At 39.6% G+C, this 25,321-nt stretch overlaps 1 long non-coding RNA gene across 1 annotated transcript; it reads left to right on the forward strand.

The window, feature by feature from the left end:
• The first annotated feature begins 230 nt into the window (after positions 1-230).
• LOC127569604 (uncharacterized) lies at positions 231-23,348 on the forward strand. The gene is made up of 3 exons (XR_007956227.1): positions 231-483; positions 16,127-16,356; positions 23,269-23,348. It is a non-coding gene; the product is annotated as an uncharacterized LOC127569604 (long non-coding RNA).
• Positions 23,349-25,321: the final 1,973 nt, after the last annotated feature.

The raw sequence follows: 25,321 nt of genomic DNA on the forward strand, positions 1-25,321 counted from the left end.
CAAGGAAAGGATGGGCTCTTATGGTACAGAGTGTGATTAAAGCTAAAGCTCAAAAAGCTTATTCTGCTTTGTCTGCTGAGGATGCCGTTGATTATACCAAGGTAAAACAAGCTATATTGAAGGCCTATGAATTGGTACCTGAAGCTTATAGACAAAAATTTAGAGACTTGAGGAAATCTGCAGATCAGACTTATATGGAATTTGCCAATGGAAAGAGAATATGTTTTGAACGATGGTACATGGCTAAAAATGTAGATGGGGATTTTGATAAATTGAAAGAATTGATATTAGTGGAGGACTTTAAAAGATGTGTTCCAGCTGAATTAACAACATATTTAAATGAAAAGGCAGTGGAAACTTTACAAGAAACTGCTAGGTTGGCAGATGATTATGCTTTAACCCATAAATCCAAATGGGGACAACCTAAAACCTTTCAAAAGAGTTACAAGGACAATCCAGGTAAACTGGAGATTAAATTGGGAGGTAATCAAAAAGGAAAAGATGAAAAGAAGCCAGGGCTGGAGAAACCTGTTGAGTGTACTTGTTATTACTGTAGGAAACCTGGCCATGTGATATCTAATTGTGCCCTTTTGAAGAAAAGGAAGGAAGCTGTGCCCAATGCTTGCTTTCAGGCAATTAAAAATCAAAAAGGTTTAGGAGATGCTGTTAAAGATCAGTCCTTGCAAGAGGTAAAAGCGGAAAAGTTGGAGGAGGTGAGAAAGGAATTCCATTCTTATGTATCAGAGGGTTTTGTTTCACTGAATGATGAGTCACCCCAGGTGCCAGTGAAAATTCTTAGAGATACTGGGGCTAGTCAATCTCTCTTGCTGGACAGTGTTTTAAATTTTGGTGAAGAAAGTGACACTGGTGAGGTAAATCTAGTGCGAGGCGTTACAGATGACACCATGTCTGTCCCTCTACACAGGGTGATTTTAAAGTCAAAGTTCGTAGAAGGACCAGTCGAGATAGGGATAAGACCTAGGTTACCAGTGGAGGGAGTTTCTTTGTTATTGGGAAATGACCTTGCAGATGGAGAAATTGTTCCTGTGGTACGGTTAACGACCAAACCAAGGATTGATGACCCAGGATTTTTTGAACGATTTTTTGCACTTCTACCGGATTTGAGTTTTTATTCTCTGGTGTTAGGAGGAGAATTTAATTGTTGGTTAGATTAAAAACTAGATAGGTCATCTACTAAATCAGCTGCTCTTAATAAATCAGCTTTATTTCTTCAATCGTTTTTAATAAAATCTGGTGTCACTGATGCCTGGTGCTTTTTACATCCAGAAGATAGGGAATATTCATTTTTTCTCATGTTCAACATTCCAATATTTCTTTAGAGGGAGAATAGATAATATTTAATAAATGATGAATATCAAAATGAGAATATTTATATTTAATAAAAACCAGTCTGATCATCGGATATAATTGAAGGAAAAATGTTTTCCAATCTGCAAGCCAGAACTTTGGATAAAATTTTAACATCCACATTAATTAACAAAATTAGTCTGTATGAAGCACATTCCGTTGGGTTCTTATTGTTCTTAAGAATGAGTGAAATAGAAGCTTCATAAAAAGATTGTGGTAACCTACACAATTTAAAAGAGTCCGAAGAAACAGAACATAAATGAGGTATAAGCAAAGAGGAAAAGGCCTTATAAACTTCTCCAGGAAATCCATCAGGACCCAGAGTCTTTCCAGAGTGTAAAAACCGTACAACCTCGGCGATTTCCTCATATGTAATAGATTGATCCAACTGTTTTCGGTTATCAGTAGAAAGTGTAGGAACGTTTAATTGGTCAAAGTAATTATTCATTACAGTGTCATCTTTAGGAAAATTAGAACTATAAAGTTTAGAATAAAATTCTCTAAAAGTATCATTTATTTCTAAAAGATCAGTTCTCCTCTCACCATTGGCTTTACAAATTTCTTTAACTTGCCGTCTAGCTTCAAAGATTTTTAATTGGTTAGCCAGTAATTTACCTGTTTTATCTCCATGAATATAAAATTGACTTTTATCTTTTAAAAGTTGACTTTCAATTGGATATGTTAAAGGAAGATCATATTTAGTTTTAATTTCAACTCACCTTTTATATAAAGCCGGATCTGGATCCAAAGCGCATTTTTGATCTAATAGTTTCAACTGATTAACTAGATAGACACCCTCTCTCTTAGTTTTTTTCCTAATGCTTGCCGTATAAGAAATAATTTGTCCTGTAATAAAGGCTTTAAAAGCGTCCCATACAATAAGACTAGAAATCTCTTCCGACGAATTCTCTTTAAAGAAAAGAGTAATCTGTTTCTCCAGAAATTTTAAGAAGTCTTTATCAGATAGCAAAGTTAAAACACCAAAATCTGTTTGTCTGAGGGAGTTCAGGGAGATTTAAAAATAGAAGCATGGGAACATGATCTGAAAGAGCAATCTCTTTATAATCAAAGGATTGAACTGATGGAATCATTTGATTATCAATAAAAAAAAGTCAATCCTGGAATATGTATGGTGAACATGAGAAAAAAATGAATATTCCCTATCTTCTGGATGTAAAAAGCACCAGGCATCAGTGACACCAGATTTCATTAAAAACGATTGAAGAAATAAAGCTGATTTATTAAGAACAGCTGATTTAGTAGATGACCTATCTAGTTTTTAATCTAACCAACAATTAAATTCTCCTCCTAACACCAGAGAATAAAAATTCAAATCCAGTAGAAGTGCAAAAAATCGTTCAAAAAATCCTGGGTCATCCGTATTTGGAGCATAAATATTAGCTAATACCATTGGTCTATTATTTATTTTACCTGATACTATAACAAAATGACCATTAGTATCAGTTATTACCCCCCCCCCTAGGTTTAGCTTGAAAAGAGGAATGAAATTGAAACCCACTCCATCGATTAAAAAAAGTGAAATATCAGTTACGAATATGAGTTTCTTGGAAGAAGATAATAGAGGCTTTGAGTTTTTTAAATATAGGCAAAAATCTTATTTCACTTCACAGGGTGATTTAACCCCTTCATGGAGAAACTAAGTAAATTAATAAATCGATCCATTATAATATTGTTTAAATGTAAGTAAAAAGAGAATAATGAACAAACCATAGTGGAATGTACAATCAAAACAAACTGTGGAGTTCCAGATAAGGTAACTAAGCAACAGCTTTGTCTGATAGCCCAAAACAGCTTCCCAGGAAGAAACCCACCACCCCCCCTCCCACCACCCAAAGACAGCAAGCCAGCAAAGAGGCAGCTGGCAACTACCTAAAAACAGATTAACTCAAATATCTCTGCTCATTAATTTTCAAGGTTAGTAAGTTCCAACCCAGTCATAACAATGAGTTTTTAAAAAACCACAGTTACAAATGTAAAAAACAAGTGTCTTTGTTTCAAAATATATTTGAAAAAACGATTCAAAAAAGAACATTTTAAGAAAATCAAAAAACATAGACATCCAAAGTATTAGTAAGGGGTTATCAAAAATAAAAACAGAAAATGTTCATAGAGGGGAATACGAAATCATCTAATCGTCAGCCTCCGGGAAAAGCCGGGCCTCTTCGGGGGACCGAAACGACTTCTGCGAACCATTTTCCAGTATAATTCTAAGTCTTGCAGGGTAACAAAAAGACAGTTTGTAACCCTTCTGATAAAGATCCGACATGACCTTTTTAAATTTAACCTGCTCCTTCATAACCTTGGGTGAGTAATCTTCAACAATTCTGATCTTACAATCTTGATAATCATTCCTCTTTGATGTGCTTCACGAACTAGAAGCTCCTTGGTTTAAAAATCATGGAGAGAGATGATAATTGATCTGGGTTTGACTTGCATAGGAAGTTTAAACAGGGGTGATCTGTGTGTTCGATCAATCTTAGGTAAAGATTCTAAAATATCAGGATATAACTGAATCAAAAGCTTTACAAAGAATTCCGTAGGTTGACTACATTCAGACTTTTCTGTTAAACCCAGAATTCAGAGATTGCATCTCCTGCTTCTGTTTTCTAAGTCAGTAACCTTCTGCTTTAATTTTTCATTAGCTTTGGCTTGCTTCTTACAAAGGTTCTGTAAGTCATCAATCTTCTCATCCAAAACCAAAAGAGAAGCTTCATTCACTTTAATTCATTTATCATGTTCATCCAGGATTTTTCAAATAGAGTCAAACTTGGAATTGAGCTGTCGAAGCTGCTCGAAAATAGACTCCAGAGTTACAGGAAGATCATCTTCCTTAGTGGTTTTCGTAGCTTTATCACTCCTTGTATTCATAATGAGATAAAATCATGTTTCAATTTATTACTGAGGATGAAAGAGAAGGATTCCAAACCGGATTGAAGAAGTTAAAGATAGTAGGAGAGGCAGCAAACAGCTGTTACTCCATTAACAGCCAGTAGAGACTCCCGGAAATGTCCTGGCTCCGCTCAGCGTGAAACCTGTTGCAAATTCCGGTAAGGTGGGAATTGCTGATGGATTCTTAGGTCTGAGACAATAGACTTTAAGAACACCAAATGTGAATGAAGTGCCCAGCAGCAGCAACTGGAGCTGACACGTTGCCAAGTGCCGGACTGTTGAGTGAACTGCTGGGTAATTGGTTTACTATTGTCACATGTACCAAGATACAGTGAAAAGCTTTACCATCCAGGCAGATCATTCCACACATAAGTGCATCGAAATAGTACAAAAGGCAAAGAAAAGAAAATCCAGAATTTGTTGTTACAGTTACAAAGAAAGTGCAGTGCAGATGGACATATAAAGTGCAAGGGCCATGACAGGTAAATTGAGAGATCAAGAGTTCATCTTTAGCATTTGAGAGGTCTGTTCAAGAGTCTGATAACAGTGGGATAGAAGCTGTTCTTGAGCCTGGTGGTATGTGCATGCTTGTGCTGTATTCTTCTGTGTTACTGTTCAATGTTTTAGGCGTGAAGGGAACGGAAGGTGAAGAGATGAGCAAGCAGGAGGGATCGAGTGGGGCAGGAGGAGTGAGACACTGAGTATGAGTGAGGGAGAAGGCTGGTTTGTGTGGGAGGAAGCCACAGAAATGTTTTGTAGTCTACACAAGAACGTTTTCAATGGGCTTGGATTGCCCTCGCTGGAGACAAGGCCACAATTCCCATTCTGACCAAAGGTCATTCACCTGAAACATTGACTCTGTTTCCCTTCCCACAGATGCTGCCTGAACTGCTGGAATAATGTCGGCCAGAAAAACTGCTTTATCCCAGCCTGCTGTTGTAAACATGACGCTGGGAGCGATCCCCTTGCTGGGGTCAGACCTGAGTCCTCTCTGATACCAGAGCTGGGTACATCAGGTGCCTGGTGCACAATCAGCTAAAGATGATCTGAACATCAGACCCTCAACTCGGAAAAGAGTGGGAGGTGATCAGAAACAGGTGAAAGGAATAAGTGATCAGGGAGGTAGGGAAGGGGGATGGGGGAAGTGATCAGAAGTGTGGGGAGTGAGTCAAGTCATCGGGGAAGGGGTGTCTGGCAGGAAGTTGTGAATTTAGATATAGGATGGAAAACGTTGGAAATAGTTGACAGGCCTGGCAGCATCCATGGAGGGAAGTCATGGTTCAGGTCCATGACCTTTCTTGGGACCTGATGCTGCCTATCTTGAGCATTTCCAGCGTTTTTTTTTTCATTTCAATTCAGCTTTCCAGCATCTGCTGTATTTTGTATTGGATCAATGGTTTTACAATGCAGCAACAACATTCAGCTGCAGGACAGCAGTGGCTCTTCACCAACGGTTGTGTGTATCCTGCTGTGAAATGATCACTTCCTGTCTCTTATTGGGTTTCAAATCCTATGTGCATATTGGAGAGAAAATAGGTGGCCAATTCACACATTTTTGAACCTTTATAATCTCTGCTTCACTTTTAATTTTTACAATGTTGCGATACACCTAGCATCATAACACAACCTGCCATCAGTGATCACCTTGATTCTGTGTAGGTTAGGTTGATTAGGTTGTCTCGATGGATTCTACATATTTACAAGGCAATTGTTCTTGAAATGTATCTCTCTAGCCTTTGTGACATACTCATGTGATTAAGACGTACATCCAAGGTTCAATCCACCTCTCTGTACACTACAGTACAATCACACAGAGCTGTTCTTCAGATCCTCTTGAAAGTTAGTGTCATTGTCGCATCATGCACCAACACTAGCATAGCCATTTAGATCCATCCAATGCAATCCCACCCAACTCCTGAGGATCACAGTCATGTCTCAGTTTCCTCCCTACAGGAAGTAAAAAGCCTTATTTTTCCTGTCTTCTCGTGCCTCCTGAACATGCACATCAATTCAACTGGTAGGATGCAAAGGTTACTCAAGCAAATAGCAAAAAAATATATAATACAGATCCAAGGATGCATCTGAGACATCTGCTCCAAAATCTAACCAGGATGAATTATTTAAAATACTCTCAACATCATCACATAGTTCTGGGGTTCATTAATCCAAATTTTACCAATGATTCTTGAATCATTCAATTCCTTCATCAATGCCTTAAAATCCTTTAACACATATGGAACATCATACACAAATCAAGCCACATAGTTATGTAAATCATCTTAAAAATCATTCTTTACAGCCTGTTTACTCATTGATAAATATGTAGACCAAAAATAATACATGCACCAAGTCCAGACTCTATGTAAAACACTAAGATAGAAAATACCATTCTCAAAAAAGCAAGTCAGGTTGAAGCACTGGTATTTTCAATAAATAATACTGACACTACATTCTCCTCGACTTCCATACTGGAGAATGGCAACTTTCAGTTACTTTTCTGGCTTATATCAATTATCCTTCAACCCTTCAACACTGAGCAACATGCTCAGTCATGGTAATTTGTGGAATCGCCACCTCTCCAGAGGTAGTCAATTTTATTTGCAATTCCAACAACAAGTGCAAAGAATTCTTTCATTGGGAAATCTTTGAGTTTATCAGTACTCTAAAAGTAGGTTAATCAGTACTTTTCCTGTATTTACACCTGCAAATGCCTGTTGAAGTCAGCCTTGGTCAGATTAAAGTCATCTTGTTAGTTATGCAATGACTTGTTACTTTGGTGACATTCTCACATAGCAGGAGACCAGGAGTAAAACTTGCATTTCCATCAACAAAAAATTCAGTATTTCCTTTCCAGTTTATAGTTCTTTTGTAAATTTCAGTGCTGACACCACGTTCTCCACGGTATCTTGGGAGGGGTATTTCAGTCAACATATTTGGTCACTATGGTTATGCCTTCTTGCTGACATCAAAGGGACAGCTACGAGTGTACGGAGTCTCTCTTGGGCTCAAATCTGTTCTGAAGGATGAGCCTGAGTGATACAAAAATGACAGAACACTGGTGAATGGACCTCAGGTGCTGTGCTTGAACTGTACAGGTTGCTATGCATCGTGATACAATGTGAAAGGACACAACCCTTGCAGAACAAAGGAAGCACTTATACCGTGAAAGTTGTTCATTTTTTTCGATATTTACCTATGAACGAGATGCAAGAATATCACGTTGTGCAATTCACTCACTGACTGAAGTTCATTTTATAATCAAAATAAAGTAGATCTCAGAAAGTTGAAAAACGAATCTTTCCATCTCGAATTGCAAATCGAAATGGACACTCAGTGACTGTCAGAACTCCACGTTGGTCCTATAACATGACACACCAAAGCTGCAGCCACAGTTTTCATTCAAGGAAAGGATGCTGAAGATGTGAAGTAGGGAGTCTCAAATTAGAGGGCATAGGTTTAAGCAGGGAGGGAAAGATTTAGTGGATCTGAGGGGCAAGTTTTTCCCCCACAGAGGATTGTGGGTAAATGGGATGAGCCATCAGAGGAGGTTGCAGAAGCAGCTACAATTACAATGTTTAAAAGATTTGAACAGGCACACAAACAGGAAAGGTCTGGAGGGATACGAGTCAAATGCAATCAAGTGGGATTAGAGTAGATAGGCATTTTGGTCAGCATGGGCCAGTTGGGCCGAAGGGCCTGTTTCCATACTGTATAACTCTAAAAATCTAATTCATGCTTGATCCTAATGTAACCACTGGGTCCATGACCCAGATAATTAAAGGTAATTGTGTGATGGTCACATTGTAAAGGAAGAGCAAGTTCTAAACTGCAGAAGTGCTTTGCTTTAGCAGTCCTCTTCTGAGGAATTGATGAAGGAGTGCAGTGGTCTACAGAATCTATGGGACTGAAACCTTCACTGGTGACCCCATCCCCCTTTCCTCTGTGATTCTTTCATTCCCCCCCTCCCCCCCGCACCTTCCACCTGCTCCATTTCAGCATCCATCATAAGAACCATATCAGGGTGGCCAACATGGCCTCCATGACAGAAGAGCAGAACCCAAATGTTTCCTTGTGTGAAAGCCTGAAAACAGAATCCTTCAGTTGCACACCCTAAAAGGTATCATCTGAAATAATTAGGAATACATTCGTGGACACACAAAGCCTTTTGTCATCTGGTGTGATGATATTGAGTGTACCATCCAAGAGCTCTAAACTTAGGTCAAGACTTTGAGTTCTATCTGGCATAAGTACCCTCTACGAGTACCCTCACTATAGGGAGATTATACTGTATCAACCTACACTTCAAGGGCTAGTTTACTTCACGACTTTAGTCTCTACGAAAAGGTCTAGCTGTCAATAACCACTATTTCAAACGGTGGTCCCTCCTCCCAACCAAGGAGAAGATACTTCCAGCTAACAAAGCAGCTTAAACACAATTTGTTTTATTTTCAGTGAGACACATTTAATTCTACTAAGTAATTCTTAACAATGACTTGGAACTTAGAAAGGATTTCCAAACACAAGTTCAATTCTTACAAGCTAAAAAGTCATACCAACAAGTTGCAGACGAACAAATCGTCCATCACAAGAAACCAAAGGCTGTGGAATGAATTCTCGGTCTTCTTTCTGTAACCCCTTCTCTCTGACATTTTCCCCTGTCCTGACTGCTTTCTAACACTTATACTGTTTTTTCACCTAGTTGACATCATTGGCATGTGATGGTTTTTCAACCATGTTTTCAGGCCAGGTGACTAGAGGGTTTAATTTAGTAAATGTGGATCCCATTGATCTCTTGTTTATGTTAAGAGGCTGAGCAGGGAATATTGGTTAGAAGTTTAACTTAGCAAACAACAAACATCTTGAGCCTTGGACAATTTCTGCTGTTTTTGCAAAAGAGATTTTAGCTTAATGAGCAACCACTTTTTGACCTTTGGACAGATCATGCTGCTATGCTTAGCAGTAAGCCTTTTTGGGGGCTGGAAAGTGAATATCCAGCACAGTGGGTGCTTATTTTCTCCAATCTTTACTTAAGTCCATTAGAGTCAACAATGGAAATTTTGGCATCCTGCAGTCATTTTGCTCTCATTTGCATAAACAGATTCATCAATTTCTAATGAAGTGTTAGAATGGGTACAGCTCTGGAATGTCCAGTGTGTTTCCCATCTTCAAGGGCCCTTCATATTAACCATGCCAACTTTGCAGGAATTAGCTTATAGTTGCTGTCATTGTAGTGAGTGGTCCTGTACAACTTCCCTCATCATGGATAATGTACAATTTCTCTACTTCCAACCAACTGTCAATGAGAACGGGTACAAAAAGTGTCATCCATCTCCTTCCCTCCTCAGGCTTCTCATAGACACTCAATTTTGATAATTTTAGCGTGAGAAGTAAGTACCAGTCCTCCAGGTAGGAAAAGTGGGAAAAGGAGGCGGTCATTTCACCCCTCAGTTGTATTTCACTTTCCACTGGCTGAATTCATGTTCCATCCCCAAGGATACACTTTTACTCTATTTCAATTAAGTTTTCTTCACTGACAAAAACTGAATCATATAATCAGTGTTAATACCTGTAAACTCCTAATTTCTGTCATCCTTTCTATACAGAAGTAAATCCCAAATTCTATCTTGAAAGATTTGGCTCCAATTTTTTAGACCATGTCATTTCACCTTAGTCTCCCAATGCAGCAGATATCATTTCTTTCTAAATCCCCATCGGGTTGATTTAATACTTTTAAAACATCAGTGAATTCACCCTTCCATGCAGGGTCTTACAATTAATAAGTCGATACAACCTTCCACCTTAAAACAGTTTACGCACTACCTCCAATCCGATACATAGACCAGTGTGGATAATTCCAAGGAATCACTACTCTCTAGGTGAAGAAAGTCCTGAATGGCTGACGCTGTATTTTGTAACTGTGGCCTCCAGTTCTGGACATCCAGTCCACAAGGGAAAACATCAATAAAAACCCCTTTAAGAATTTGCCATGTTTCAATGAGATCAGCCTGGAATTTATAATATGTCCAATCATCCAAACTCATCCGAAATAATACAAAATAGATACTGTCAAATTCCAGCTGTTATGTTTGGTAAATTATGACTGAAGAATAGAGGAAATAGGAATAAACTGTTAACAAGTTTCATACAGATGCAAGGAAGCACTTGGTTGAGCAAAGACAATGTGTTACCTGCACAGAAGGAGGAATGAAAGTCAAATGTCTCACCTTCTTCACAATTACTTTGCTCAATTAAAACACCTTCAGCCAAACGATCCACTTTGCTTAAATGGAAGGATCTAATACCCCCTACTACTTTTCAACGGTTCTCTCAAACTATAATCATGTTTAAACTTGGAAAAAATTAGGAATGGTACTGTTGATCCTTCGCTTAAATTTGAAGATATTTGAAGTCCATTTATTCAATATTTTCACATGATTAGATCCCCTTTCAATAACTTTCCAACTTAGAGGAACGGAGTTGACGACAGAATATCATTCTGTTTCTACTGAGAAATTTTAGTCCAGTCTTTTTGTTTTCTTTTTTTTGTTTGTTTTTTTTGAAATTTTTCTGTTTAGTTTAGTTTGGTTTGCTATATTGTTTATAAATTTTCTTATTGATTTGGGGTTTTTTCTTTTACTTTTTTTAAAATTTATATAATAAATCTTTTTCTTTCCATTCTTTTATATTATGTTCATTTACTAAGAGATCATTGGATCTACAGATTTTTTTATATTTTACTGTTCTTTATGATTATCTATGCCATGATTGTTCTCCTGATCTCTTTGTATTACATGTACAAACATTGATGTTATATATTAATGTATTAATTTGAAAACTAATAAAAAGATTGAAAAAGACAATTAAAACACCTTCACTTCAAGCAAACAGCATCATTGCATCGTGTGAAATGTCAACAGTAACTTTATACAAATACGTATCTTAAAGTGTTTTAAGGTTTAAGACGGGTTGTTAGACTGTAACTTACATTTCCACTGGCAAAGGAGCACAGTGATAGAAAGAAAACAGATGAAAAGTGAGGCACGAGCAGTCCAGGGAAGAAGAAAAATCAGGTTGTTAACCTGCTCACCAGGAACCTGAAACAGAGAACAAGACCTTTTTTCACAACTTCAAATCTAAATTGAGTGAACTGCAACCACTAAGCATTACTGACATCATGGTAGCATGAGCACTTAAAGTGCAATCCGGACCAGACAAATTGAGCACAACGGAGTTCCAGAGTACTCACATAACAGAAGGACATAAAAAATGAGAGCAGGAGAAGATCCCTCAAACCTGCTCTGTCATTCAAGAGGACAATGGCTGGCATGAGCTGTAGTCACAATTCCTGCCTGATAATACACAGCCCTGATTTCACTGTCCAACTCAGCTTTCAAGATATTCAGTGACTCAGGCTCCAAGGCTCTCTGGAGTGGAGAATGCAAGCATTCAAAACATTCTGAGAGAAGAAATTCCTCCCCATTTTCATCTTAAATGGGGAAACAATTATTCTGAAACTATACCTCCTAGATTCAGGTTTCCCCCAGAGGGAAAACATCCAATCAGGATCATCTTTGTCAGTCTACCTCAGATCAACTTGCGTTCTTCAAAACTCCAATGAATACAGGCCCAATCTGCTCAATTGTTCCTCCTCAGACTAGTGAACCTTTACGAACCACCTCCAAGGTTGATGTATCCCTTAAGTAAGATCAAAATTATGCACAGCACAGCTGTTGCCTCATCAAAACCCTGCACAGTTGTATCACGACTTCCCTATCATTTACTCAGTGCTCCTTGCAATAAAGGCTAATATTCCACTTGTCTTCCTATTTACTTGCCGTATCAGGGACTCATGTTTATGAAGAAGAATAACTGGGACAGTCAACTGTCTTTGCTCAAGTAAAATGCCTTCATCTCAGTGCTCTGGTAGCTTTCAGCTCATCATGGGAAATCAGTGTGGCACTAAACGGGAACCATTGGAAGGACAAAGAAGAACAAAGGAGCGAGACTATTGGGATACACTATCAAAGAACCAGCAGAATGGGCTGACTCATTCTGTGCTTTAAGTTTCTGTGGGGCTGAATTAGATGGTCCCTATAAACAGTTGTGGGAATTAGAGTGAGTGTGCTTCATTCCAGTGCAAATCCCACATTAGACGTGTGCTGCCCGTTGACTGGATCATCAAGTTTCCTGTATTCAAGTGCAGTAAGTGATACAAACATGTGGTCTTCACCTCATAAAGGAGAAGTACACTGGATTGCAAGAAGAGATGGGAGTGTACGGTCATGCACTTTGGTAGAAGGAATAAAGGCACAGACTATTTTCTAAATGGGGGGAGGATTCAGAAATCGGAAGTGCAAAGGGACATGGGAGTCCTTGTGCAGAATTCCCTAAAGCTTAACTTGCAGGTTGAGTCGGTAGTAAGGAAGGCAAATGCAATGATAGCATTCATTTCGAGAGGACTTGTATATAAAAGCAAGGACATAAGGCTGAGGCTTTATAAGGCATTGATCAGACCACATTTGGAGTATTGTGAGCAGTTTTGGGCCCGAAGTCTAAGGAAGAATGTACTGGCATTGGAGAAGGTCCAGAGCAGGCTTACAAGAATGATCCTGGGGATGAAAGGGTTAATGTATGAGGAGCATTTGATGGCTCTGGGCCTGTACCCACTGGAGTTTCAATGAATGAGTGGGGGATCCCATTGAAACCTACCGAATATTGAACGGCCTGGATAGAGTGGACATGGAGAAGATATTTCCAGTCTTGGCAGAGTCCAGGGCCAGAGGGCACAGACTCAGAATAAAAGGATGTCCCTTCGGAACAGAGATGAGGAGGAATTTCTTTAACCAGAAGGTGGTGAATCTGTGGAATCTGTTGAGGCCAAGTCATTCGGCATATTTGAAGTGGAGGTTCTTGATTAGTAAGGGCGTCAAAGGTTATGGGGAGAAGGCAGGAGAATGGGGTTGAGATGGAATAATAAATCAGCAATAATCGAATGACAGAGCAGATTCGACGGGCCAAATGGCCTAATTCTGCTCTTATGTCTTAAGGTCTCCCCTCCACTCAACACAACCCAAACACATTTGTTTTCATTTCAGATTCCCAACATTTGGAACATGCTCAGCAGAAGGAGATGACCTCAGTGAAATTCTACAAACAATAAAATTTCTCTTCTGGATAAGAAGGGAATTACTCACAGGTGAAACTGCAGTTGAACTGGAATCTCTGGGTGATGTAGACAGAGAGGTAATGATAGTTGTAACCTTGAAATCTGCAGGAAACAGAACAAGAAAGTGTTCAGTGGAAAAACAGTCTTATCCAGATATTGAACTAATCTGCCAAAGTTTCCTGCTTCAGATTTTCCCACAGTTCCTGGGTCATCAATTTTCCTGGGGCTTCTGGATTCCACTAATTGTTAACGTTGTCATTAAGTCAAGGACTCCCTTCTATCTTACCTCTGGAGTTCAATTCTTTTTCCCAGGAAGAGATTGAAATAAGGAATCAGAATGTTCCAAAATGAGGTTTGGAGTCAAGTCCTCATGGAAATGTGATTGACCATTGATGAGCATATGCCACTTGATAGCATCATCCACCACTATACTGATGACTCATGGGGGACCACTAGGACTACGGGTAGTCCCTGAATTACAAACAAACTACTTACGGATGCCCATACACACAAATGGACATGAAGGGAGTCGGAGTCATGCAACATGGAAACAGGCCCTTCAGCCCAAATGGTCCATGCCAACCAAGATTTCTATCTGAGCTAGTCCAATTTGCCCACATTTGGCCCACATCCCTCTAAACCTTTCCTATCCATGTGTTACGGACTCAGTGAAAGTCCCTTTAAGATAGAGAGTGTGTGTATGTGTGTGTGGGGCATGCTTACGTCAATAGAAGATAAAGGACGTAATGACGTTGTTGAAGAAGTCAGAAGAAGAAGAAGGAGCGAGAGAGAAGGGAGAGAGACACCAGCCTGCTTGTTTTCTCTATCGATGGATGAGAAACAATAACTGTGTTTGCCACTGAAATCCATGTATGGAAGTTGGAAGTAATCCGGTGGAGTTCACTTTGTTGCTGACCTGTAGAAGGAAACAGGTATTTGTGTGTGGACGACCACAGTTCGGATGCTTTTCGGGGTGAGGAAGTCACTACCGAGTAAACACTGAAGTGTCGTTTGGGTTCCATCGTGGAACATTTGGATTTCGTATGTACTCTCTCTCTATGTTTTTCTACATCTACATCTTATCTTCAGACAACGGTGGTTGTTGAAGAAGCCCTTGCTCATGTTTCACCTTATGGCTTGCGGAACTGAACTTTAAGAACCATTCCGGAACTGGGAGTTTTGGACTTTGTCACACACACACACGAAGAGTTTAGTTTTGGGGTTAACGTTCGAGGTTTAACATTCTTGAATTCTAACATACTAACATTTTTACTTTTATTTTACGTATTATCATAAGTAGTGATTAATAAAATAGTTTTTAACACTGAATCATGCTCAGTGTGTTTCTTTTGTTGCTGGTTTGTGACAAAATTGGGGGTTCGTCCGGGATAGTTCCCAAGGTTAACGAGTGTCGTCTAGGATCGTTCCCCAGATTGACGAGATTTGTTCGAGATTCAATCCAAAGATTTTTGAGGGAGGTCTGATAAATTCTTTTTAATTGGCTTGTGTGTGTGGAAACCAGCAGCAATGGATATTAAGGCATTTTTGGAGTCACCAACCCAAAAGGGATTGGAGGTGGCGAAAAAGGATGATTTGATAAAGATTGCTACAAGGCTAAACCTTACAGAAGTAAAGCAGTCTATGAGAAAGGCAGATATTCAGAGACTGATAGCTGGCCATTATGTGGAAAAGAAGGTGTTTGAGAAGGAAGTGTTAAAACAGTTTCCTGGCAGTGAAATAGCAATTTCTGAGGCACAGGTGCAGCTGGCAAAGATAGAGGCTGAACGAGAGCAAAATAAATTAGAAGCTGAACGAGAACAAAAGAGATTAGAGGCTGAACGAGAGCAAACTCAGTTAAAGATAGAGGCCGAACGAGAACAAACCCAGTTAAAGATAGAGGCCGAACGAGAGAAATTAGAGGCCGAACAAAAGAAATTAGAGACTGAACAAAAGATAACTCAGATGAAGATAGAGGCTGATCTAGCAATGAAGCAGATGGAATTGAAGAGGATGGAGCTGGATAACGAGGAGAAAAAGAGGCAGCATGAGTTACAAATGAAGCGTAGGAGTTCGGAATCTGATTCTGATGATGGTTTTTCAGCCAGCAGGGAGGTTCGATTAGTCCCTCCGTTTGAAGAAGATCAGGTTGATCAGTATTTCCAACATTTTGAAAAGGTTGCTGAGAGTTCAAACTGGCCAAGGAAAGGATGGGCTCTTATGGTACAGAGTGTGATTAAAGGTAAAGCTCAAAAAGCTTATTCTGCTTTGTCTGCTGAGGATGCAGCTGATTATACCAAGGTAAAACAAGCTATTTTGAAGGCCTATGAATTGGTCCCTGAGGCTTATAGACAAAAAATTCAGAGACTTGAGGAAATCTGCAGATCAGACTTATATGGAATTTGCCAATGGAAAGAGAATATGTTTTGAACGATGGTGCCTGGCTAAAAATGTAGATGGGGATTATGATAAATTGACAGAATTGATACTAGTGGAAGACTTTAAAAGATGTGTTCCAGCTGAATTAAACAACATATTTAAATGAAAAGGCAGTGGAAACTTTACAAGAAACTGCTAGGTTGGCAGATGATTATGCTTTAACCCATAAATCCAAATGGGGACAACCTAAAACCTTTCAAAAGAGTTACAAAGTCAATCCAGGTAAACCAGAGATTAAATTGGGAGGTAATCAAAAAGGAAAAGATGAAAAGAAGCCAGGGCTGGAGAAACCTGTTGAGCGTACTTGTTATTACTGTAGGAAACCTGGCCACGTGATATCTAATTGTGCCCTTTTGAAGAAAAAGAAGGAAGCTGGGCCCAATGCTTGCTTTCAGGCAATTAAAAATCAAAAAGGTTTAGGAGATGCTGTTAAAGACCAGTCCTTGCAAGAGGGAAAAGCGGAAAAGTTGGAGGAGGTGAGAAAAGAATTCCGTTCGTATGTATCACAGGGTTTTGTTTCACTGAATGATGAGTCACCCCAGGTGCCAGTGAAAATTATTAGAGATACTGGGGCTAGTCAATCTCTCTTGCTGGACAGTGTTTTAAATTTTGGTGAAGAAAGTGACACTGGTGAAGTAAATCTAGTACGAGGTGTTACAGGTGAGACCATGTCTGTCCCTTTTCACAGGGTGATTTTAAAGTCAAAGTTCGTAGAAGGACCAGTTGAGATAGGGATAAGACCTAGTTTGCCAGTGGAAGGAGTTTCTTTGTTATTGGGAAATGACCTTGCAAATGGAGAAAGTGATCCTGTGGTACGGTTAACAACCAAACCAAGGATTGATGAGTCTGAGAATGATCCAGATGTTTACCCATCATGTGCGGTGACTCGAGCTAGAGCTAGAGAATTAGCCAAGACAGACAGTCCGGTGCAGTCTGATGTGGTTCCTTGTGACAGTCCTAAACAGGAAGAAAATTATGATGCCTTATCTGAGACTTTTCTGTCTTCACTGGAGGATCAACATCCTTATAGTGAGCCTGAATTTAAAGATTTATCTTTGTCAAGGAAGGATTTTATGGTGGAACAGACAAAGGATACCTGAGTTGACAGAATTGAAAGAAAAAGCACTCTCATGTGAGGAGATTGAAAAAGTGCCAACTGGATACTATGGTCAAAAATGGAGTGTTAATGAGGAAATGGAGACCTCCTCATGTTCCTGTTACTGAGGAAATGGGAAGTTATTCATCAGGTTGTTGTTCCAAAAGTTTATAGGGATGAGATTTTAAACCTGGCCCATAGTATGCCTTTGGGTGGTCATTTTGGTGTGAAATAAAACTGTAGGGAAGATCTTGAAACAATTCTATTGGCCTGGTTTGAGAAAAGATGTGGTGATGTTTTGTCGAACCTGCCACACATGTCAGATGGTGGGTAAACCAAATCAAAAACCCCCTGTGGCTCCTTTGAAGCCAATTCCTGCTTTTGGTGAACCCTTTTCGAAGGTGATTGTGGACTGTGTTGGCCATTACCAAAGTCTAAGACTGAAATCAGTATTTGTTACCATCATGTGTGCCACTTCTAGATTTCCAGAGGCAATACCCCTTAGAAATATTAAGGCCAAGACGGTGTCAAAGGCTCTTGTAAAATTTTTACCATTGTTTGGTTTGCCAAAAGAAATCCAATCTGATCAAGGGTAGTATTTTATGTCAAAAATTTTTCAACAAATAGTCTATGAGCTGGGAGCAAAGCAGATTGTATCATCTGCATATCACCCAGAATCTCAAGGAGCTCTGGAGAGATTTCATTCTACTCTCAAAAATATGCTGAAGACTTATTGCTTTGAAAACACCAAGGATTGGACGAAGGGTATCCATTTACTTTTGTTTGCCGTTAGAGAATCGATCCAGGAGTCAATAGGATTTAGTCCGTTTGAGCTTGTGTTTGGACATAGGGTGAGAGGACCTTTGGAGTTGTTAAGAGAGCAATGGGTTAATGAGGAAGTTCACTTGAGTCTGTTGGACTATGTCCAAAAATTTAAAACTCAGTTGGAGAGAGTCTGCCAGCTAGCGAGAGAGAATTTGAAAACCAGCCAGATAAGAATGAAGACATATTTTGATAGACGTGCTCGGCCTAGGACATTCGCAGTGGGGCAAAAGGTGTTGGTATTTTTCCCTAGCCAAAAATAATCCCTTGCAAGCTCGTTTTTTCTGGACCCTATGTTATTGAATCTCGAGTGACTGAGCTAACATATATAATCAGAAACACCAGATAGACGCAAGAAAACACAACTCTGTCATGTAAACATGCTAAAACCTTATTATGAGAGGGATTCAGTTGTGGCCTTGGTGGATGGTGTAAAGGTTGTTTCTAGAATGCCTGATGTTGATGTTGAGGAAGGCCAATTTAGACCAAATATTGTTCCATCAAAACTAAAAAAACCAAGATATCATGGAGAACCTTGAAACGAAGTTGGACCATTTACAAGTTTCACAAAAACAACAGATGAGAGAATTAATTTTAAAATTTAAAAATCTGTTCCCAGATGTTCCAAACAGAACATCGATAATTACCCATGATGTTGATGTTGGGGATGCAAAACCAATCAAACAACACCCATATCGAATGAATGTGGAAAAAAGTAAACTTGTTGATCAGGAAATAAAATACATGTTGGAAAATGATATTATTAGACATTCTACTTCAAATTGGAGTTCGCCCTGTGTTATTGTACCTAAACCTGATGAACTGTTAGATTTTGCACAGATTACAGGAAAGTGAATGCTGTAACAAAGTCAGATGCTTACCCTATTCCTAGGGTGGATGATTGCATAGACAGAGTGGGAAAGGCAAAATTTCTTACAAAGATTGACCTATTAAAAGGGTACTGGTGTGTTCCATTAACAGAAAGAGGAAGGGAAATTTCAGCCTTTGTAACCCCTTCTGGATTGTATGAATACAATGTTTTGCCATTTGGAATGAAAAATGCTCCGGCAAACATTTCAAAGAATGATTAATTCAGTGATTCATGGGTTAAAACATACAGATGCCTACATTGACGACTTAGTGACTGGGAATGATACATGGGAGGATCACATCTCTGCGTTAGAAAGGTTGTTTGAAAGACTGTCCAAGGCTAACCTTACAGTTACTTGGCTAAAAGTGAATTTGGCCATGACACTGTGACGTATCTTGGTTATGTTGTAGGTCAAGGCAAGCAAGCTCCTGTTCAGGCAAAAGTTCAAGCAATATCTGAGTTCCCTATTCCCACAGGTACGAGGACTGTTAGAAGATTTTTGGGAATGGTTGGATATTATCGAAAATTTTGTAAAAATTTTGCTGATATTGCTCTTCCCCTAACTAATCTTCTGAAGAAGGGAGTAAAGTTTGTTTGGACAGATTCTTGTCAAGAAGCATTTGAGAAGCTGAAAGCCATTTTATGCTACCATCCTGTGCTCAGAACACCTGACTTTGAAAAGCCATTTTCATTAGCAGTAGATGCCAGTGATGAAGCTGCAGAGCTGTGTTGTTGCAGAAGGGTGACCTTGATGATATTGACCATCCTGTAGCTTACTTTTCAAAGAAATTTAATGAGCATCAGAAGAATTATTCCACCATAGAGAAAGAATTACTGTCGCTTGTTTTAGCCTTGCAACATTTCAGTGTATATGTTTGCACCGCTCAGAACCATTGACTGTGTATACAGATCATAACCCATTGGTGTTTCTGAGCCGAGTCAAAAACAAGAACAGAAGGCTGTTAAACTGGAGTTTAATTTGCAAGAGTTTGATCTCATGATAACTCACATTAAAGGCAAAGATAATGTGATTGCTGATTGTCTTTCCCGATGTTAAATGGGAAACATGTATCTGTACTAATCTGATAGTCTGTAGTTGTGTAGCATGATAATTATTAACATTACTAACTGTATGCGCGGTTGAATTTTCTTGGGAAAAATTTTTTTTTAGGTGGGAGGGTGTTACGGACTCAGTGAAAGTCCCTTTAAGATAGAGAGTGTGTGTGTATGTGTGTGTGGGGCGTGCTTACGTCAATAGAAGATAAGGACGTAATGACGTTGTTGAAGAGTCAGAAGAAGAAAGAAAGAGAGAGAGAGAAGGGAGAGAGACACCAGCCTGCTTGTTTTCTCTATCGATGGATGAGAAACAATAACTGTGTTTGCCACTGAAATCCATGTATGGAAGTTGGAAGTAATCCGGTGGAGTTCACTTTGTTGCTGACCTGTAGAAGGAAACAGGTATTTGTGTGTGGACGACCACGGTTTGGATGCTTTTCGGGGTGAGGAAGTCACTACCGAGTAACACTGAAGTGTCGTTTGGGTTCCATCGTGGAACATTTGGATTTCGTATGTACTCTCTCTCTATGTTTTTTCTACATCTACATCTTATCTTCAGACAACGGTGGTTGTTGAAGAAGCCCTTGCTCATGTTTCACCTTATGGCTTGCGGAACTGACTTTAGAACCATTCCGGAACTGGGAGTTTTGGACTTTGTCACACACACACACGAAGAGTTTAGTTTTGGGGTTAACGTTCGAGGTTTAACATTTTTGAATTCTAACATACTAACATTTTACTTTTATTTTACGTATTATCATAAGTAGTGATTATAAATAGTTTTTAACACTGAATCATGCTCAGTGTGTTTCTTTTGTTGCTGGTTTGTGACACCATGTACCTGTCCAAGTGTTTAAATGTTGTTAATGTACCTGCCTCAACCACTTCCTCTGGCAGCTCATTCATATAGTGACCACTCACTGGGTGAAAAAGTTGCCCCTCAGGTTCCTATTAAATCTCTCCCCTCTCCCCCTAAACCTATGGCCTCCAGTTCTTGATTCCACAACCCTAGGAAAAAGACAGTGTACATTCATCCTATCTATGCCCCTCATAATTTTATACACCTCCATAAAATCACTCCTCATTCCCCTACACTCCAGTGAAAATAGTCCCAACCTCTCTCAAGTCCTGGCAACATACTCGTAAATCTCCTCTGTATGCTTTCCAGCTTTCATATGGCAGGGTGACCAAAACTGAATATAATATTCCAAATGCAACCTCACCAACATCTTGTATAACTGCAACATAACATCCCAGCTTCTATGCTCAGTGCCCTTGCTGATGTAGGCCAGCGTACCAAAGCCTTCTTCACCACCCTGTCTACCTGCGACACCACTTCAGCAAACCAAGTATTTGTATTCCTAGGTGCCTCGTTCTACAACACTCCCCAGGGCCCTACCATTCACTGTGAAAGTCCTACTGTTTACGGACTCAGTGAAAGTCCCTTTAAGATAGAGAGTGTGTGTGTATGTGTGTGTGGGGGCGTGCTTACGTCAATAGAAGATAAAGGACGTAATGACGTTGTTGAAGAAGTCAGAAGAAGAAGAAAGAGAGAGAGAGAAGGGAGAGAGACACCAGCCTGCTTGTTTTCTCTATCGATGGATGAGAAACAATAACTGTGTTTGCCACTGAAATCCATGTATGGAAGTTGGAAGTAATCCGGTGGAGTTCACTTTGTTGCTGACCTGTAGAAGGAAACAGGTATTTGTGTGTGGGACGACCACGGTTCGGATGCTTTTCGGGGTGAGGAAGTCACTACCGAGTAAACACTGAAGTGTCGTTTGGGTTCCATCGGGGAACATTTGGATTTCGTATGTACTCTCTCTCTATGTTTTTCTACATCTACATCTTATCTTCAGACAACGGTGGTTGTTTGAAGAAGCCCTTGCTCATGTTTCACCTTATGGCTTGCGGAACTGAACTTTAAGAACCATTCAGGAACTGGGAGTTTTGGACTTTGTCACACACACACGACGAAGAGTTTAGTTTTGGGGTTAACGTTCGAGGTTTAACATTCTTGAATTCTAACATACTAACATTTTTTTTACTTTTATTTTACGTATTATCATAAGTAGTGATTAATAAAATAGTTTTTTAACACTGAATCATGCTCAGTGTGTTTCTTTTGTTGCTGGTTTGTGACAAAATTGGGGGCTCGTCCGGGATAGTTCCCAAGGTTAACGAGTGTCGTCTGGGATTGTACCCCAGATTGACGAGATTTGTTCGAGATTCAATCCAAAGATTTTTGAGGGAGGTCTGATAAATTCTTTTTAATTGGCTTGTGTGTGTGGAAACCAGCAGCAATGGATATTAAGGCATTTTTGGAGTCACCAACCCAAAAGGGATTGGAGGTGGCGAAAAAAGGATGATCTGATAAAGATTGCTACAAGGCTAAACCTTACAGGAAGTAAAGCAGTCTATGAGAAAGGCAGATATTCAGAGACTGATAGCTGGCCATTATGTGGAAAAGAAGGTGTTTGAGAAGGAAGTGTTAAAACAGTTTCCTGGCAGTGAAATAGCAATTTCTGAGGCACAGGTGCAGCTGGCAAAGATAGAGGCTGAACGAGAGCAAACCCAGATGAAGATAGAGGCCGAACAAAAGCTAACTCAGATGAAGATAGAGGCTGATCTAGCAATGAAGCAGATGGAGCCTGGATAACGAGGAGAAAAAGAGGCAGCATGAGTTACAAATGAAGCGTAGGAGTTCGGAATCTGATTCTGATGATGGGTTTTTCAGCCAGCAGGGAGGTTCGATTAGTCCCTCCGTTTGAAGAGATCAGGTTGATCAGTATTTCCAACATTTTGAAAAGGTTGCTGTGAGTTCAAACTGGCCAAGGAAAGGATGGCTCTTATGGTACAGAGTGTGATTAAAGGTAAAGCTCAAAAAGCTTATTCTGCTTTGTCTGCTGAGGATGCAGCTGATTATACCAGGTAAAACAAGCTATATTGAAGGCCTATGAATTGGTCCCTGAGGCTTATAGACAAAATTCAGAGACTTGAGGAAATCTGCAGATCAGACTTATATGGAATTTGCCAATGGAAAGAGAATATGTTTTGAACGATGGTGCCTGGCTAAAAATGTAGATGGGGATTATGATAAATTGACAGAATTGATACTAGTGGAAGACTTTAAAAGATGTGTTCCAGCTGAATTAACAACATATTTAAATGAAAAGGCAGTGGAAACTTTACAAGAAACTGCTAGGGTTGGCAGATGATTATGCTTTAACCCATAAATCCAAATGGGGACAACCTAAAACCTTTCAAAAGAGTTACAAAGACAATCCAGGTAAACCAGAGATTAAATTGGGAGGTAATCAAAAAGGAAAAGATGAAAAGAAGCCAGGGCTGGAGAAACCTGTTGAGCGTACTTGTTATTACTGTAGGAAACCTGGCCACGTGATATCTAATTGTGCCCTTTTGAAGAAAAAGAAGAAAGCTGGGCCCAATGCTTGCTTTCAGGCAATTAAAAATCAAAAAGGTTTAGGAGATGCTGTTAAAGATCAGTCCTTGCAAGAGGGAAAAGCGGGAAAGTTGGAGGAGGTGAGAAAAGAATTCCGTTCGTATGTATCAGAGGGTTTTGTTTCACTGAATGATGAGTCACCCCAGGTGCCAGTGAAAATTATTAGAGATACTGGGGCTAGTCAATCTCTCTTGCTGGACAGTGTTTTAAATTTTGGTGAAGAAAGTGACACTGGTGAAGTAAATCTAGTACGAGGTGTTACAGGTGAGACCATGTCTGTCCCTTTTCACAGGGTTGATTTTAAAGTCAAAGTTCGTAGAAGGACAGTCGAGATAGGGATAAGACCTAGTTTGCCAGTGGAAGGAGTTTCTTTGTTATTGGGAAATGACCTTGCAAATGGAGAAAGTGATCCTGTGGTACGGTTAACAACCAAACCAAGGATTGATGAGTCTGAGAATGATCAAGATGTTTACCCATCATGTGCGGTGACTCGAGCTAGAGCTAAAGAATTAGCCAAGACAGACAGTCCGGTGCAGTCTGATGTGGTTCCTTGTGACAGTCCTAAACAGGAAGAAAATTATGATGCCTTATCTTGAGACTTTTCTGTCTTCACTGGAGGCATCAACATCCTTATAGTGAGCCCTGAATTTAAAGATTTGTCTTTGTCGAGGAAGGATTTTATGGTGGAACAGACAAAGGACCCTGAGTTGACAGAATTGAAAGAAAAGGCTCTCTCATGTGAGGAGATTGAAAAAGTGCCAACTGGATACTATGTCAAAAAGGGAGTGTTAATGAGGGAAATGGAGACCTCCTCATGTTCCTGTTACTGAGGAATGGGAAGTTATTCATCAGGTTGTTGTTCCAAAAGTTTATAGGGATGAGATTTTAAACCTGGCCCATAGTATGCCTTTGGGTGGTCATTTTGGTGTGAATAAAACTGTAGGGAAGATCTTGAAACAATTCTATTGGCCTGGTTTGAGAAAAAGATGTGGTGATGTTTTGTCGAACCTGCCACACATGTCAGATGGTGGTAAACCAAATCAAAAACCCCCTGTGGCTCCTTTGAAGCCAATTCCTGCTTTTGGTGAACCCTTTTCGAAGGTGATTGTGGACTGTGTTGGCCATTACCAAAGTCTAAGACTGGAAATCAGTATTTGTTAACCATCATGTGTGCCACTTCTAGATTTCCAGAGGCAATACCCCTTAGAAATATTAAGGCCAAGACGGTGTCAAAGGCTCTTGTAAAATTTTTTACCTTGTTTGGTTTGCCAAAAGAAATCCAATCTGATCAAGGTAGTAATTTTATGTCAAAAATTTTTTCAACAAATAGTCTATGAGCTGGGAGCAAAGCAGATTGTATCATCTGCATATCACCCAGAATCTCAAGGAGCTCTGGAGAGATTTCATTCTACTCTCAAAAATATGCTGAAGACGTTATTGCTTTGAAAACACCAAGGATTGGGACGAAGGTATCCATTTACTTTTGTTTGCCGTTAGAGAATCGATCCAGGAGTCAATAGGATTTAGTCCGTTTGAGCTTGTGTTTGGACATCGGGTGAGAGGACCTTTGAGTTGTTTGAGAGAGCAATGGGTTAATGAGGAAGTTCACTTGAGTCTGTTGGACTATGTCCAAAAATTTAAAACTCAGTTGGAGAGAGTCTGCCAGCTAGCGAGAGAGAATTTGAAAACAAGCCAGATAAGAATGAAGACATATTTTGATAGACGTGCTCGGCCTAGGACATTCGCAGTGGGGCAAAAGGTGTTGGTATTTTTCCCTAGCCAAAATAATCCTTGCAAGCTCGTTTTTCTGGACCCTATGTTATTGAATCTCGAGTGACTGATCTAACATATATAATCAAACACCAGATAGACGCAAGAAAACACAACTCTGTCATGTAAACATGCTAAAACCTTATTATGAGAGGGATTCAGTTGTGGCCTTGGTGGATGGTGTAAAAGGTTGTTTCTAGAATGCCTGATGTTGATGTTGAGGAAGGCCAATTTAGACCAAATATTGTTCCATCGAAACTAAAAAACCAAAATATCCTGGAGAACCTTGAAACGAAGTTGGACCATTTACAAGTTTCACAAAAACAACAGATGAGAGAATTAATTTTAAAATTTAAAAATCTG

Source organism: Pristis pectinata, chromosome 4 (assembly GCF_009764475.1).
Source record: "Pristis pectinata isolate sPriPec2 chromosome 4, sPriPec2.1.pri, whole genome shotgun sequence".
NCBI lineage: Eukaryota > Metazoa > Chordata > Chondrichthyes > Rhinopristiformes > Pristidae > Pristis > Pristis pectinata.